This window comes from Triticum aestivum, chromosome 4D (assembly GCF_018294505.1).
Source record: "Triticum aestivum cultivar Chinese Spring chromosome 4D, IWGSC CS RefSeq v2.1, whole genome shotgun sequence".
NCBI classification, from domain to species: Eukaryota; Viridiplantae; Streptophyta; class Magnoliopsida; order Poales; family Poaceae; genus Triticum; species Triticum aestivum.
The window spans coordinates 130,333,908-130,348,381 of record NC_057805.1 but is presented as its reverse complement, the minus strand read 5'-3'; the positions used below and the strand labels follow the sequence as shown (position 1 = coordinate 130,348,381).

The 14,474-nt window shown below is 43.0% G+C and overlaps 1 long non-coding RNA gene across 1 annotated transcript; it reads right to left on the bottom strand.

Moving 5' to 3' along the window:
• Positions 1-4,749: 4,749 nt before the first annotated feature.
• Positions 4,750-9,759, bottom strand: LOC123096822 (uncharacterized). Its single transcript, XR_006446712.1, has 2 exons — positions 9,502-9,759; positions 4,750-7,376 (listed from the first exon to the last, which is right to left on the bottom strand). It is a non-coding gene; the product is annotated as an uncharacterized lncRNA (long non-coding RNA).
• Positions 9,760-14,474: the final 4,715 nt, after the last annotated feature.

Genomic DNA, 14,474 nt, shown 5'->3' with positions numbered 1-14,474 from the left:
AACGCAACTGGGTACTAGGACTCAAGCCAACCACGAAACAACCGGCGAATCCTTTGTAAACCAGACTGCGGGGGCCAACCCACCAAGCGCTCAGGTAAGTATTCAGAGGAATTCGACCAGTGAGCCTCGGCAGTGCTTATAAACAGGTCAAGAGCCCCCTCGACTAGCGAGGTGGGACTAAACGTATAGCGCATGCGCACGCCGCACTGCACAGCCGCGCAGACGAGCTATCTGGGCCGAAAACAATGACTCCGGCGGATGGCCCAATACAGTAGTTCGCCCCATTACAAAATTCCAACCACGACCAAATAAAAGAAACAAATGCAGATAATTTAAAAAACTCATAAGAAATCATTTCAAAACAAATAATGTAAAAAGTTCAAACACATGTTAATTGTATGAACTAAAAAAATAAAAAAATGTTTTTTTGGAAAATTAAACGTAGAAGATTGTAATAAAAATTACAGAAACAAATTTATAAAAAGTTCAACTACTAAAATTCATAAGGTTCAAGTAAAAATAGCACTGTGCAGCAAAGATTAAATTCTTTTTATTTTAAAAAATACTAGAACTATCACTATTCAACTAAAAAATACAAATTGTGCTCTAAAATTCATGTAAAAAAGTAAGAAAAAAATGCTCTACAACAACTGAATGGGATTGGCCATTAACATCCTAAATAGTTCAATACTATCATTAACAGCATGTAAGTTCAGCAAACTCAAAAACCAAAAGGGGTCCTACAACCATCATCAGCGTATATTTTCTGTCTGCGAGCTATGTACATGAAAATATCCCAGTAAAAACAAAGGATGCCCATCAGTTCAACTATAATTGTTCCAGATCAAATATAAAGAATATATAAAAAACAGTTATGCTTGAGCAAAAAAATAGGAAAGCATTACATAAATTAAAAAATAGTGCATACAATAAAATACAAACAAATTGTTCCAAACCATCTGATAATACCAGCGTCATTTGCCACATTTAAAGAAAATACTGCAACATAATCAAACGCACACAAATCTCACAACCAGCGTCATTTGCCACATTTAAACCTAAAGCACATAAATTCTGAACGTCAGAGAGTCATCTTCCCTGGAGAACATAACCATAACCACATCACCATCCTCAAATCCAGACTCCGCCACAAACTCCTTCCACCCAGTAGTTAGGTTGATGCAACCATCAAAGTCGATGTGGTACGCAACTTCCATCAACTGATACCCGTTTTTGTCTGAAGTCTCCATCTCCAGTATCCCGGAACTAGGAGCAACAATCCTGATTCTGGGTGACATTTTCTGCAAATGGGCTTGGGAGTAGAAAACAAAGTGAACACCTGACATAACTGAATTTTTACATAGATCTAGGAACGGTTGCATAACAAAGTGAAAAGAAAATATCTGAACCAAAACAAAAACACCAAACTAACTAGTCATATGACCTGACTAAACTGAAGAAATATACATATCAATACACCTACAGTAAAAACATCTGACAAAAACAGAACAAGGATTATACAAAAATGGATAAATATTGTTAAGTAATGAACAAATACACACACAAATCCCTACTGTTAAATTCAGACAAAACCAAATAAAAATTATAGACAAACTATTGATAAAACTAAACTACAGATTCAGTCCATGGGATTAAAAATGAGACCTACAAAAAGAAGAAAACAAAATGAATAGAAACACATACCCATGATTCCTTCAAGTCCCCAACCGTCAGGCGACAAATATAGGGTGCATGAAACCCATGGTTGCTGTATAGCAAACATGAAAGTTGCCCACGCTGCCGAGTCTCGGTGAGCTCCAAACCAGATTTGTACACACAGCCTTCAGCTATGCGCGCCATCTTTGCCAGACATCCGCATGAACAATACTCCATGGAAAACACAGGAATAGGGAAGAAAACAATAGAGAGAAGAGGGAGGAACCTAGATCTGATTCTGGAAGAAAGAAGAAAAAGGAGGGGGAGACTGAGCCACACACCACACATAGATGGATAGAATTTATAGCCAGGGAGACTTGCAGATTATAAAAATAATAAATAGGCAGGTGGGCAGCCAGCTGGTAGAAAATAGTTATTATACAAGTCATGCAATATTTGACCGCAAATCAGTTCAACTTCAGATAAAACAGCAGTTCAAAAGTGCACATAACAAACATATGCAGATAAGACAACACATTCAGAGGTAGACAGTTGAATTCATTTAGTCATTCAACCATCTGCTCCCTCACAACACAACCGTAAAAACATAAAAAAAGCAGTACTTCAGTGATAACGATCAAAGAAACGACGCCATTTGGCCCTGGTGGATGGATGTGGAGTCGTGGCTGCTCTCGCCCTAGCCCAACCGATTGTATGAATTTTGTCCCTTCCCCTGCCCTCTGGAAAAAGTAGCTCCAGTTCATTGGAATTGCAAGTATACATCACCTCGCGCGTAAGGCGTCTGTTGAACTCTGCCTCCACTTCCTCCTCAGCAGCACGTCGTGCCCTCTGCCTGCGCCTCCTCCTCCTCCTCTGCTCTGCTACTGCAGCCCTCACATCGACGGCATCCCCCTCCTCCTCTGTGACCTGTCCCAGCTCAGGATCCATCTGGCTTTTCTTTCGTTGCAGCTGGTGGAATGAAAGTGACAGAGGGCTCGGGTTTATACTCAAAGTGCAGAGGTATGGGTAGGCAGCCAGTAGAAAATACTTACTCTGATGTCAACGCACAGTAATACAACTTTGACATGAAGCAGTCCAACTATACATACGGCAGTAATTCAAACAACACTGAAAAACATGCAACTCAATTACACAGTTTGACCAGATTACAAGAAATCGCAGGCTACAGTCAGCCACCATACACCACCTCCGCCAACGACCAAATAACATGGGAATCCGGGGTAGAAACAACTCAAGTCAAATTGACAACACAAATCTTTTCATACAATCCTCATCTCTCTCCCTGCAACGCCAATTCGAAAGTAAAACATCAGAAAAAGAAGAACACATTTGCATGGTGGACGTGGAAAACGACCAAGAACACCAAAACTTGTAATCAGAAATTACAGATGAAAATAATCTCCAAAAACTCGGACACACCGATAATTCTCACATCCAAAACAACACATAAAACAACAAACCAGACGTAAAATTGACGGCTACGAACACCACAGTAAACACCAACGCCCAAAACACGTCTACCGCCAAATGCCCACGCCGTCACCTCCGGTGACTTGAGATCGCAAAACACGACCAGGTGAGCGCGCGCACGTGCGGAACCCCATACATGTCTCCTCTGGCAACGAATGGCCCGCAGCACCGCGCCAGAGAACCCTCGGAAGCTCCCCATTCCATCCCCTGTTTCCGTCCGTCGTAGACGCACGAAGATCAGTTCAAGTAGAAAACCATGTCAGTCCAATCTATAAACTACGTCGGTTCAAGTAGGGTAACAGAATATTATTCTGTTACGCGAAACAGAATAGCCCAGATGGTTTCAGGCGGTTGTACTGATGATTTTCATCTTGTCGAAGTGATCGTCTTTTCGTCGGAATGGGGCATGTAATATATCGTTGGAAAGCTCTTGATATCTACATTACAAATATATAAGAATTTTTTTTGCAAAATCATCACGGTTTAAGAGCAGTTTTGAAAAAACCCTTTTTTTAACCAAAAACGCGAATCGTATTTTGGACTCAATTTTCAAACGGTTTGTCGGAATTGAGCAAATAAGATGACATTGGAAAGCTGGTAAAAATCCGCATCTTTCATATATCTACTGTTTTTTTAAATTATATACAATTTAAAAGTAATTTAAAAAACGGTGAAATTTTGGACGAAACGTATTTTCGTGTTTTTATGCAAACGTTTGTCGGATTGACACAAATGATACGGCATTGAAAAGCTATGGAAAATGCGCAACTTTTTCGCATAGAAATTTTTTTCTAATTCCTTACGGTTTAAAAACGAATTCGAATACGGTCAAATTTGATTTTGAACGCGATTTTTTTTAAAGTTTGTCCAAAAGGGGCAAATAATATACCGTTGGATAGCTATCAGAAATGCAAAACTTAGTCGTGTTGAACATTTTCTCTACTTCGCAACCGTTTAAGAGTAATTTTGAATAAGGTGAAACCCATCGTGTTGTTTCTTCCTGTCTAAAAAACAGAGTACTTGTACTGATGTATGTATATGTTTGTACTGAGGTATTAAAAAATTGTACTTAAACGGATGCCCGTATGGTTTTGTACTGAGCGTGTTTTTGCGGTATCGTTTTCCTTGTAACTTTTCAACGGTTTACGGTATTATCGTCCCCGAACTTGCATGGTTTTATATCTTTGAACTGAATGAAATTTTATTTAAAGAAATATACTGTGTGTCAACTCTTAACATTTTCAACGTTGTTCTGGACTTCTTTCATCCCACGACTTGAACGTTACCATTTGAATTTCTTTGGGTTTTCTTTGTGTTTCAACTTTTTCCTAAAACTTATCTAGGACGTCGTGTTGAACTTACACCTTTTTAAATTGTGAACTTATTGTGTTTTTACAATTCCAAAGCTAGCAAGTAGTAGGAGATTCACCCAACAAAGGGGCTAATTACATGGAGCTGCCAAAGTAATACCAGTCTGATCGATAGCTAGCAGCAATAGCATAGATCACCAATACACATACACATGAACTGATAACAAACTTGCACATGACCTGACAAACAAGAAATACATTAACCGACAAAAAGAACACAATACACATGAACTGATAATCCCCACGGCTAATGGCAGAGCTTTGTTGCATCTAGGTTCATCAGTTTATTGAAAGTAGAACTTATCAGTTTTGTTAATTCAGACTGATGTTTAAATGCTCACCATTTGGCCCACATCAGAATACTCAGAACACAACAATATTTGCTAAAGGTCCTGCAAATACATAGTCACAGAACAAATTCTTTGTCCAATGACGACGCAAGAGTCACGAGCAGTATCACAAACAACACTAGCTCGACCACACCGCATGTGTGTGTGGCAAGGGGAGGCGATACTCTGATGCTAGATGTGTAGAGACAACAAGCTCACGCATAGAAGACGATGGACGACTCACGCAGGACGCCTCCTGTTGCCATCGATGGCTATGGATCATGCAAAATCCTGACCAAAAGATCACATTTATTTTCACGAAACTAATCTCTTGAACTTGCTCCACGATAATCTTCAAACCTCATACAAGAATAGTCATTATTTAAAGTCCACATGAATACCTACAAGAAATGATCACAAACGGAACATTCTTTTAAAGAGGTATGCAGAAATATTTAGAACCAAAAAATACGGTGAAACTATGGTATCTACATTAAATATCATCTAGATTCTAGCAACAACCGTTTTGCATGATTGGCATTTGGAATAGCATCCAACAACTATCAGAGTTCCATAAGACCGCATTTGTACTTACTATGACGATGTACTTGTGCTGCCCAAAAACATACACGGAAGCACAAAATAAAAATTTAAATTCATTGGTGCTCACAGGAATAGTCACAAACACCTAAAGAGCATGTTCTTTTCACATCTTCCCAACTACTCAGTTAGCAGAATACCACATCTATGCATTTTAATAGCAGGAGCAAAGAAAGAGAGGGAGATTGCTGTGAGAAAGTGCCATTGACGCACACAGAGGACTACCATCAGCGCTCACATGGGATCCAGGCACAGGAGCAAGTGACAGCTTGCCAAAGTGTGAGGAGGGGCTCGTCCGGTGGCGTATCAAGGAGAGATTGCGGTAGCACGGTGAGACCGTGATGCGGGCACCCCTAAACTGATGTGAATTTTGATGCCAAACTGCTGTGCAATCATGCAATGAGTGAGCTACCATATAATATAAAGTTGATCTCTCTCTAACACACATCAAAATATTTTTTACGGTTGTTCTGTATGAACTAATGACAAAATACATATTGAACTGATAATAATATATTATTTTTTTCATATAGGAAACATGTTCTTCTCCACATGAACTGATACTCTAACACACAGAGAATTGTTTCCATGCTTTTCTAAGAACCGAGGATAAAATATAGGGCCGGACAATGGGGGATTAAAGTTTGTAGCAGTAGTGCTCATGGCAATATAGGGCTCTCCCAGGACAGGCGCTCGTGTATAAAAAAGCTAGTGGTTTAAATTCAAAACATGGACAACGCCACCAAGCATTTCATTAGTATATATTCTCACCTTATCCTCCAGTGCCTATTTTGTGTTATATGAAGATGGAAAACATAAAGGCAATTGTACTTACGATTTGGAATTAGATGTACTGAATAGCATACAGAAGATGGACTGAAAAAATTGAACTAGCACAACCATTTTGCCTTTTGACAATTTTTTAAACTAGCTCTATGACAATTTTTTGAACTTACGTATGTAGACGAAGTGAACTTTTCAACACATATCTTTCGTCTGTAACCATACCCAACTCACACCCTCCTTGATATTGTGTTGAACTACTGTTGCATTTTTTATGCGGTAAACTTTTTTATAAAAAAATACTGACTACTGTTTTCTAATTTACAAAATGACAAGAACAGAGCAATACAAACAATCAATATGAGGAGGAATCTCTAGATGAATAAGAACAGAGCATCAAGAAGATTCATCAAATTCATACCAAAAATATGAGGAGGGGTCACGGTACACCAACCAATAGGCTATGCGGGAGGAGGGCACCACCTACGGTGGGAGGAGGGCGCGACCTGCAGTTTCAGTGGTATATGCCTAATATAATTGGAAGGTAGATGATCAGCTAGTGTCGGCCTCCAAGGCCAACAACCTTCTTGACAACACACTGTAGACCGACCAACATGGACTTTGTTGGGTTTAAAAATTTTATTCACGCACTATTAGGCGTGCCCATTTTGAACTTACAAAGTTTTCTATACCCATCTGAACCTACAAAGTTTTCCTATAGCCATTTTGAACTTACAAAGTTTTTCTTGACGAACTTTCATGTGGTTTGTTTACAAGGAACTTTCATAAGGGAACTTCTCACGCAATTGCACATGTACTGGTTATATTTTCTCCCGAAGCCAGAATGGTTTTCATATGTTTCGTACACTATGGTGATGAATATAAACAGCGGGTGAGCACCAAGGCTTCAACATGGGATCCCTTTCCCCAAGAGGAAGCAATAGGAATTATTGCTTAGAAAATAAGCAAGAGCAAGTACGAGGAGAGTAACAAGAGTTGTACTTTTGGTGTAAGCATACATGAGCAGGGGTTGCGTGAAGGCCGCGTGAAGGAACTGGTTGAGGACGACCACACTCGTATTTGTGCTCCTGCCGTTGTGGCAAAGGGGGCAACGACCTGTGTTGGTTGCAGGAGCTGGAGTGACCACCTAGGCATCACATCAAAGTAATTAGCAAGATTAACCACTACTTTTTACAAGAATTAGCCAGCAATTAAAAGGGTGAGAAATAAGAGTTCTAGTAATTATAATTTCCAAACACTAGTAGCAACCACTGTTTTGGTTCAGTTTCCTATGAATAAAATCAACGGCACCGTCTCTCTATGAATAAAGCAGCATGCATTATCTCAAGGCCATGTCCACACTTCCTCACACAACGATTCAAAATCCTCTCAGCTAAGCTCGAACAGGTTGCTATTCTCAAGCTATTTGGCTTTTCATACAAACAGGTTGTGAGCAGATAAACTTACGCATTAAAAAGAGTATCAATTTCTCAATCGCTAGAGAAAATAACACAAGAGCGGTGCCAGCTTCAATGTAAACCCACACCTACGCCCACCTAATCCAGCAGCGATCGAGCCAGCCGAGAAGGAGCCAGCATTGAAGCACTTGGGGGAATGAAGAAACGGAATCATCTAGGTTCCATGTATAAATCATGGGAGCTCCTAGGCATTTTATCCAACACAACCAGCGCCTACTACTGTCAGCACCACCTCTGCAGCTGCAGGAACACCGCCAACTGAACGGCCTAGGTGGCTGAGTTTGAACGGCATGGGCACTGAGGCAGCGGAGCGGTGCGCGTCTGTAGGAAGGCATGGCGGCGCACGTCGACGGGGAGGCGGGGGGCGCGCGTCGGCGAGGAGGTGGGGGCGCGCGTCGGCGGGAAGGCATGAAACAATGAACAAATTACAGTAGCGACACTTAATGTTTTATATTGCCTTGGCACAACAAGTTAGTACATCTAGCAATCTAGGCCAAATAAAATCCATAGACTACAGATTGACTAAAATAAGAATTGAAATGAACTAAAACTAAAATAAGAATTGAACTGAAATAAACTTGGATATTGTACTGGACTAAAATAAGAAACTTTGACTAAACTCAAATGAGAATTTGAAATTGGACTGAACTTTTTTTTTGCTGAACTGATCATGAAAGAAACAAGAATCAATTCGTTCTGTAAGCATTTTAAGCATCAAGTCCACGAGGTTTGAGAAGTTACAGAATTATTTTCAGTTTCAAGCACAATCGCAATTCAGAATTGCTAACATAATTTCAAGGTAATATGCAAAAAAACACATTACAGTATATTGAGATGCCCAACTACATGTACCATCTTAATACCTTCTCATAAAAAATGAATCAATAGTAAGAAGCAAGGTAGTAACAATCCTAACTCTGCATAGTTTTGGGATTTATAGAAGTCTGAACATGGTTATCATAGTTAATTAGTTACTGTGTAAGCAGGATGTGTTTACACACTTATAATTCAGAATTGAACTGAACGACCCATTTTTCTTGTACTGGAGCTTGTTTTCAGAATTCGCATCAGTGGGGTTATTAAACACATGCATCAACATCGAAAGAGGAACACTAGAAAAAAGGACACCGCTATGCAGGAACTACAGTCTACAGATCCAGAGGAGAAATCCTCAAGCAAAAATCAAGAGAGGTCGCAATATCCATGGAAGATGCCGACGGATTTGCCATGGAAGGGCCTCCCACTCCCCTGCTCTATCTCCTCCCACTCCCTGCACACACAAACGCATACCAGAGATAGAGAGAGGATGAGAGGGAGATGACTAAGACAGATCGAGGGCGGACAGGGGGTGGCTTGTGCGCAGCTCTTATCGCGACCAACAGCAGAGTGTGCTGTTGTACTGTCGAGGCAAAGTTCCTCGACCCAGCGGCTCCACCCACAGCCGCTGAGCTCAGGCCATGGCGCGACAACCGAGGGTGGCGCACGGGAGTGAAGCTGCGGCCGTGGCGCGAGTGAGGGGTTCCGAGGATGGCGTGGGGGGAGGGAGACATTTGTACTACAAGAACTGAATATTGTGCAAATGTTGAACTTGCAGGTTCCATACGCAAGCTAGCCATGAATGGGGCAGTGCGTGACCAGAGGCGGTAGTGGAGACAGGGCGCGGCCCGCCAAGGCAGACGCGGCGGAGGAAGGCGGCCGGCAGTGGCTCGCGGGAGGAAGGCAGTTGGCGGTTGCTCGCCGGAGGAAGGCGGCCGGCTATGGCTCGCGCGAGGAAGGCGGATGGCGGTTGCTCACCGGAGGAAGGTGGCCGGCGGTGGCTTGCACGAGGGCAAGTTGGGGGCGGGGGCGGCGACGGGAGGCACGCTGGGAGGAGGGGGATCGTGGCGGAGGCGCCTGGGAGGAGGAGGATAGGGCCAGCGGCACGCAGGGTGGCGGTGGGATCCGGGCGGCGGCGCGCTGGGTGAAGGTGGGATCGGGGCGGCGCGCTGGGCGGAGGTGGGTTCGGGCGGCGGCAGGAGGAAGAAAATGGACGCGCCCTAGGTAACAGAATAATATTTTGTTACGGGTAATAAAATAGTCCAGTCCTACGCGGGTGAGTTATGATGCACTTAATCCCAGAAAAGCATATATCCTTCAAACCAGAGGAGTGCTTCAAACTAACAACAGTACATAATATTCAATAAAAAAGGATCGTGCTACAGCAGCAGGATACATGGCTCAGTCTAGATATCAGTACGAATCAAGTTGTGCATATTTGCTGTTGACATGAACCACATCGCCACATGTCGGGTTTGCAAAAGCCATCCATCGCATGAAAGCTTGATGCCTTTCACACACTGAACATTATCTGGCAATAAGCTATGTCGACAAATCTCTGGATATGGTGATTCATGAAACCCATGGTATGATGTGTAAACACAGTTCCCCCTGGCGAATGGAAGTTGCATAGCACGGTAATAATCGCCAGTGATATGGTCGATGATTGGTTGGATAATCGGATAATTGAGCCCGAGGAACATGGAGTGGTTGCCGAGGCTGTAAACCCGCCTCCAGGTTAATATGTCTGGCCCAACGGAGCTGGGATCTTTCTCGAACACGAAGCAGCCATAGCCATCGATGTCACGAACACCCCAGACATTGTACTGCATGTGATTTGATGTAATGGTTTGGTCAATTTGGTACGTGCGAATGAGCATCAAATGACCGCCGTCAGCTGAACGAGCGATAAACCACCACCCATCGACCGGTATGATTCCAGGTCCTGGAATCATGAAGGCCAGCGCATTTGCGTCTGCTGCAACAATTTAAATTGGAGACCAAAAGGACAAAAATAAATAATCATATTCAGAGTATGTGTGGAATTAAGATTATTATAACAGTGACACATATCATAGACAGAGAATTGCAATGCCGTGGTCATAATCATACCCCAAGTTAAAAAAAGCCAATGGCTTTCATATTCTAGCAATATGTCATAGGTCAAACATCATGTAACAATGAGAGGAAAACAGCTATGACAAGGCCTACTCATATTCTACCATAGCACTTACTACTGTTTTCATATCAACTCTAAGCAATAACATCTGTTGTTATAAAAATCTTGGAAATGAGAGTAATATATAGCAATCATGAGGTTATGCTCATAATATTTATTCTAACAATCATTAGATGCCAATTGTTCTCATATCAACTCTAACAATAACATGTGTGGTCATAAAAATCTAGGAAATGAGAGGAACATATAGCAATGATGTGGTTATAGACATACTATCTATTCTAAATTTGTAACAATGAACAGGCAGTCGTATTCATAAGCTAAAGATGAGATGAGATAGAACAATTACACAATGATAGATTCCACCAGTATAGGCAGCCAATTTGTGCGTCGATCGCGTAAACGATGACATCGTGCACTATAGCATCAGACAGAAATGTTGCCTCAACAGGATTGACGACGAGCCATAACCATGTATGGCGACCGGATTCCAGATAGACTAATCCCATGTTGAACAAGGCAATGAGCTTGTAATCCATGTAGTCTTCTGATGGTGTGGGCACTTCACAGATTACAACTTTCAGCAAACAAAGGTCGAGCCAAAAGCTCGACGCGTCTCGTGCGTAGTAGGCAGGAGTGTCCGGGGGCCGCGAGGCTCGATAGCGGCGGTATCCAACGATGGAAGGGTGATCTCTTGTTGGGTGTAGACATCCACGAGACGCCACGGACTATCGGATTGGTGGATGAGGACGATCCTGTTGGCCTTCATGCCCGCCCAGTAGTGGCCGCGCATGAAGGACAGGTGGACGGGTAGTGGTAGCATGTCGAGGGGCACCACGGCAACCTCCGTAGGATCGTCAAGTCGGTGTTTGGGTCACCTGCAAGGATCGGGCATCAGCAAGCACGGTGTCTTAAGCCGGTTGCGGACGAGTAGACCGTGCAAAGACACCGAGCATGCGGCCAGACGGACGGTGCTGAGCAGGTCCATATGATTATAGATCTGCTCCAAGAGAACATCGGGGAGGTAATCCCAATCATGGCTCTGCATGACAGTCGGTTCTACCATAGGGTTTTTCAGGGCGCTGGGTGATTGGGGTTTTCGGTGCCTGCGAACCAGCTGGGAAGTGGATTCGGGCGGGCAAGCGAAGAAGATGGCGTGTGTGGCCGAGCAGTGAGCGGGGGGATATGGTACGCGTGAGCTACCAAAGAAGATGGCGCAGGCGGGCGAGCAGTGAGCGGGGGGATATGGTGTGCGGCCGACGATGGGGAAGAGAGGAGGAAGAAGAGTGAAAGACGGGGAAGAATGTGCATTAAATCTCAATTCTACCAGTACTACTACCAGGATATACCGTCCTTCGGAGTGTAAATAGTTACGCCGATGACATGTGGGTCTGCCTCAAGAGGGCCCATATGTCAGTTAATGGAGGAAAGAGGTGCGTAGGCGTATTATCGGAAGCGTGCTTCACTGGCAAACATGATGGCAGTACTGGGTAAGGCTGATTTAGTAACACCAACACGTTGGTTCAGCTTATTAATTAAGTGTCCCATCTGCTGCAGCGTGTATTGTCACTTCACTGTGAAGACTAGTTGAATAGTTATCTCTGACTGAGATGGGGAATAATGGATCGCGAAGACTTCCTATCTACAATATCCCTATGCCTATACGCTCATCCTGTCCAATAAGATGAAACATTGGCCAAGGCACCCGGCGCCAATAATGTACGAGTACTAGTACTACTTCCTTTCCGGTTTATAGGGCTTAATTCAAAAATCTCATCAACCAAGGTAGATGATGAGTGGTGGAATAATTTTTGTAGTTTGCAAAAACACTCAATTAATGCACTCGTTTTCCTCAAAAAATTATGTTTACCAATGCATTAATTTTGTGTCAAAGTTTGACCATCTACTCCCTCCATCCAGGTGAATAAGTCATCTTTGGTTGTGCACCATGACCAAGGAGGGAAAAACAAGAGAACTTAATGTTTATTTGCTACTCCCTCCGTTCCTAAATATACTCTTTTTAGACATTCAAATGGAATACAACATACGGATGTATGTAGAAATATTTTAGAGTGTAGATTCACTCATTTTGCTCCGTATGTAGTCACTTGTTGAAATCTCTAAAAAGACAAATACTCCGTATTTGGGAACAGAGGGAGGCTTTTACTCCGTATTTGGGAACAGAGGGAGGCTTTTACTCCGTATTTGGGAACAGAGGGAGTATCACCATATGGAGGGAACAGAGGAAGCTTGAAATATGAACATGTGAATGGGAGGGAGTAAAAGTCTCATGCATGCATGCATGCAACATGCAACACTCACATGTACACATGGACGCACGCAACAATCACGCACCCATGCAGCACACAGCACATGACGTAACAGACATGCTCACGCTCAAGTGCTCAACCTACTCCCTACGTCCGTGAAAGACTATACATTTAGAGATTTACACATTGACCAGGGCATAATTAACGCCCAAAAGTAGCAGACTTATGTGTGCATGCGACCATTGAGAGAAGAAGATTAAATGAAGGTTTTTGCATGTTGTAATTAAGGATAGACATGTAGCCTATAGCTAGAGTAGAAGTTGGTGCATTGGCCAGTCAATATCGATTTAGATTAAAGTCTAAATGCATTGGAAGTGTAGATGTACACTCTTTGTTTTTTAGCCGATGTACACTCTTTGTTGGAAGACTGAGGGAGTACACGTGCATGCACTCACATACACAGCCAGGGTGGTTCGCGCGCAAGGGTTGGACTCCTGTCGCGCCTGCGTAAAGTTTTGTTTAACTGATTTCTTTGCTCTGCCAACTAACAGGTGGGACCCAGAAACCAGGTGACAATTTAACCAGTCAACAAAGTGCCACGTCGACTATGTGGCTGGTCAGTAGGGTGCAATACGGTGCTCTACGATGAGCTAGTGATCGTATAATCACCGCAAAACTATATATAGTGACCGTAATGAGCGTATTGTTACATACGTTAACCGCCAGTGTATTTTTCTCGTTTCAAATTAAGCCATATTAACCGGAAAGGACATAGTATGGACTAGTACTAGTACTACTTTGATGTGTCCCGTCAACTCAACGAACGAGCAGAAGCTTGCTTACTATGCCTCTCCCTCGCCCACGTGCGCGGTTGCTCGCAGGACGAGGAGAGGGTTTTGACTACAGCGCCCTCTCCCTCTCCCTTGCCCTCGCGGTGGACGTGCAACAGTTCAATCGGTGTCAGGTTGCCAGAAGCATATTGTACTGTAGTAACATCATTGTTGGACCTTCCGAAGAGGCGAAGAGCCAAGTGCAAGGTTCACACGAGTACGAACTGTTGAACCTCCCGAAGAGGCAAAGAGCCAAGTGCAAGGTTTTATAGGAGTTGTCATCCTAGTAGGAGTATACTACAACTATAGCGAACGATGCTACTATATGATGCTGCCATGTCACCTATATCCAAAGCTGTGCCACCTTTTTTTCTCAAAGAGCGTGTTGGAGCCCGTGCAACAACCACACAAGTTGCACGTAGACATAACACATTTACTAGTAATAAATTCTAAAGGACAAATGCCAGTATGCCACACAAGTTCATCTCCAATTCATGTGATAAATTTGTGCACGACTAGTCTACATATATTCACAACGCTACCGTTCACAATTTACCATACTCCACTTACACGTTATAGATGGGCTACATGTCCTCCTCCAGGTTCCAGTCCCAGGTGTTCTTCATGGATGGCACGATCCATGGCGGTGGGCAACGGGAATCATTGTTGCAG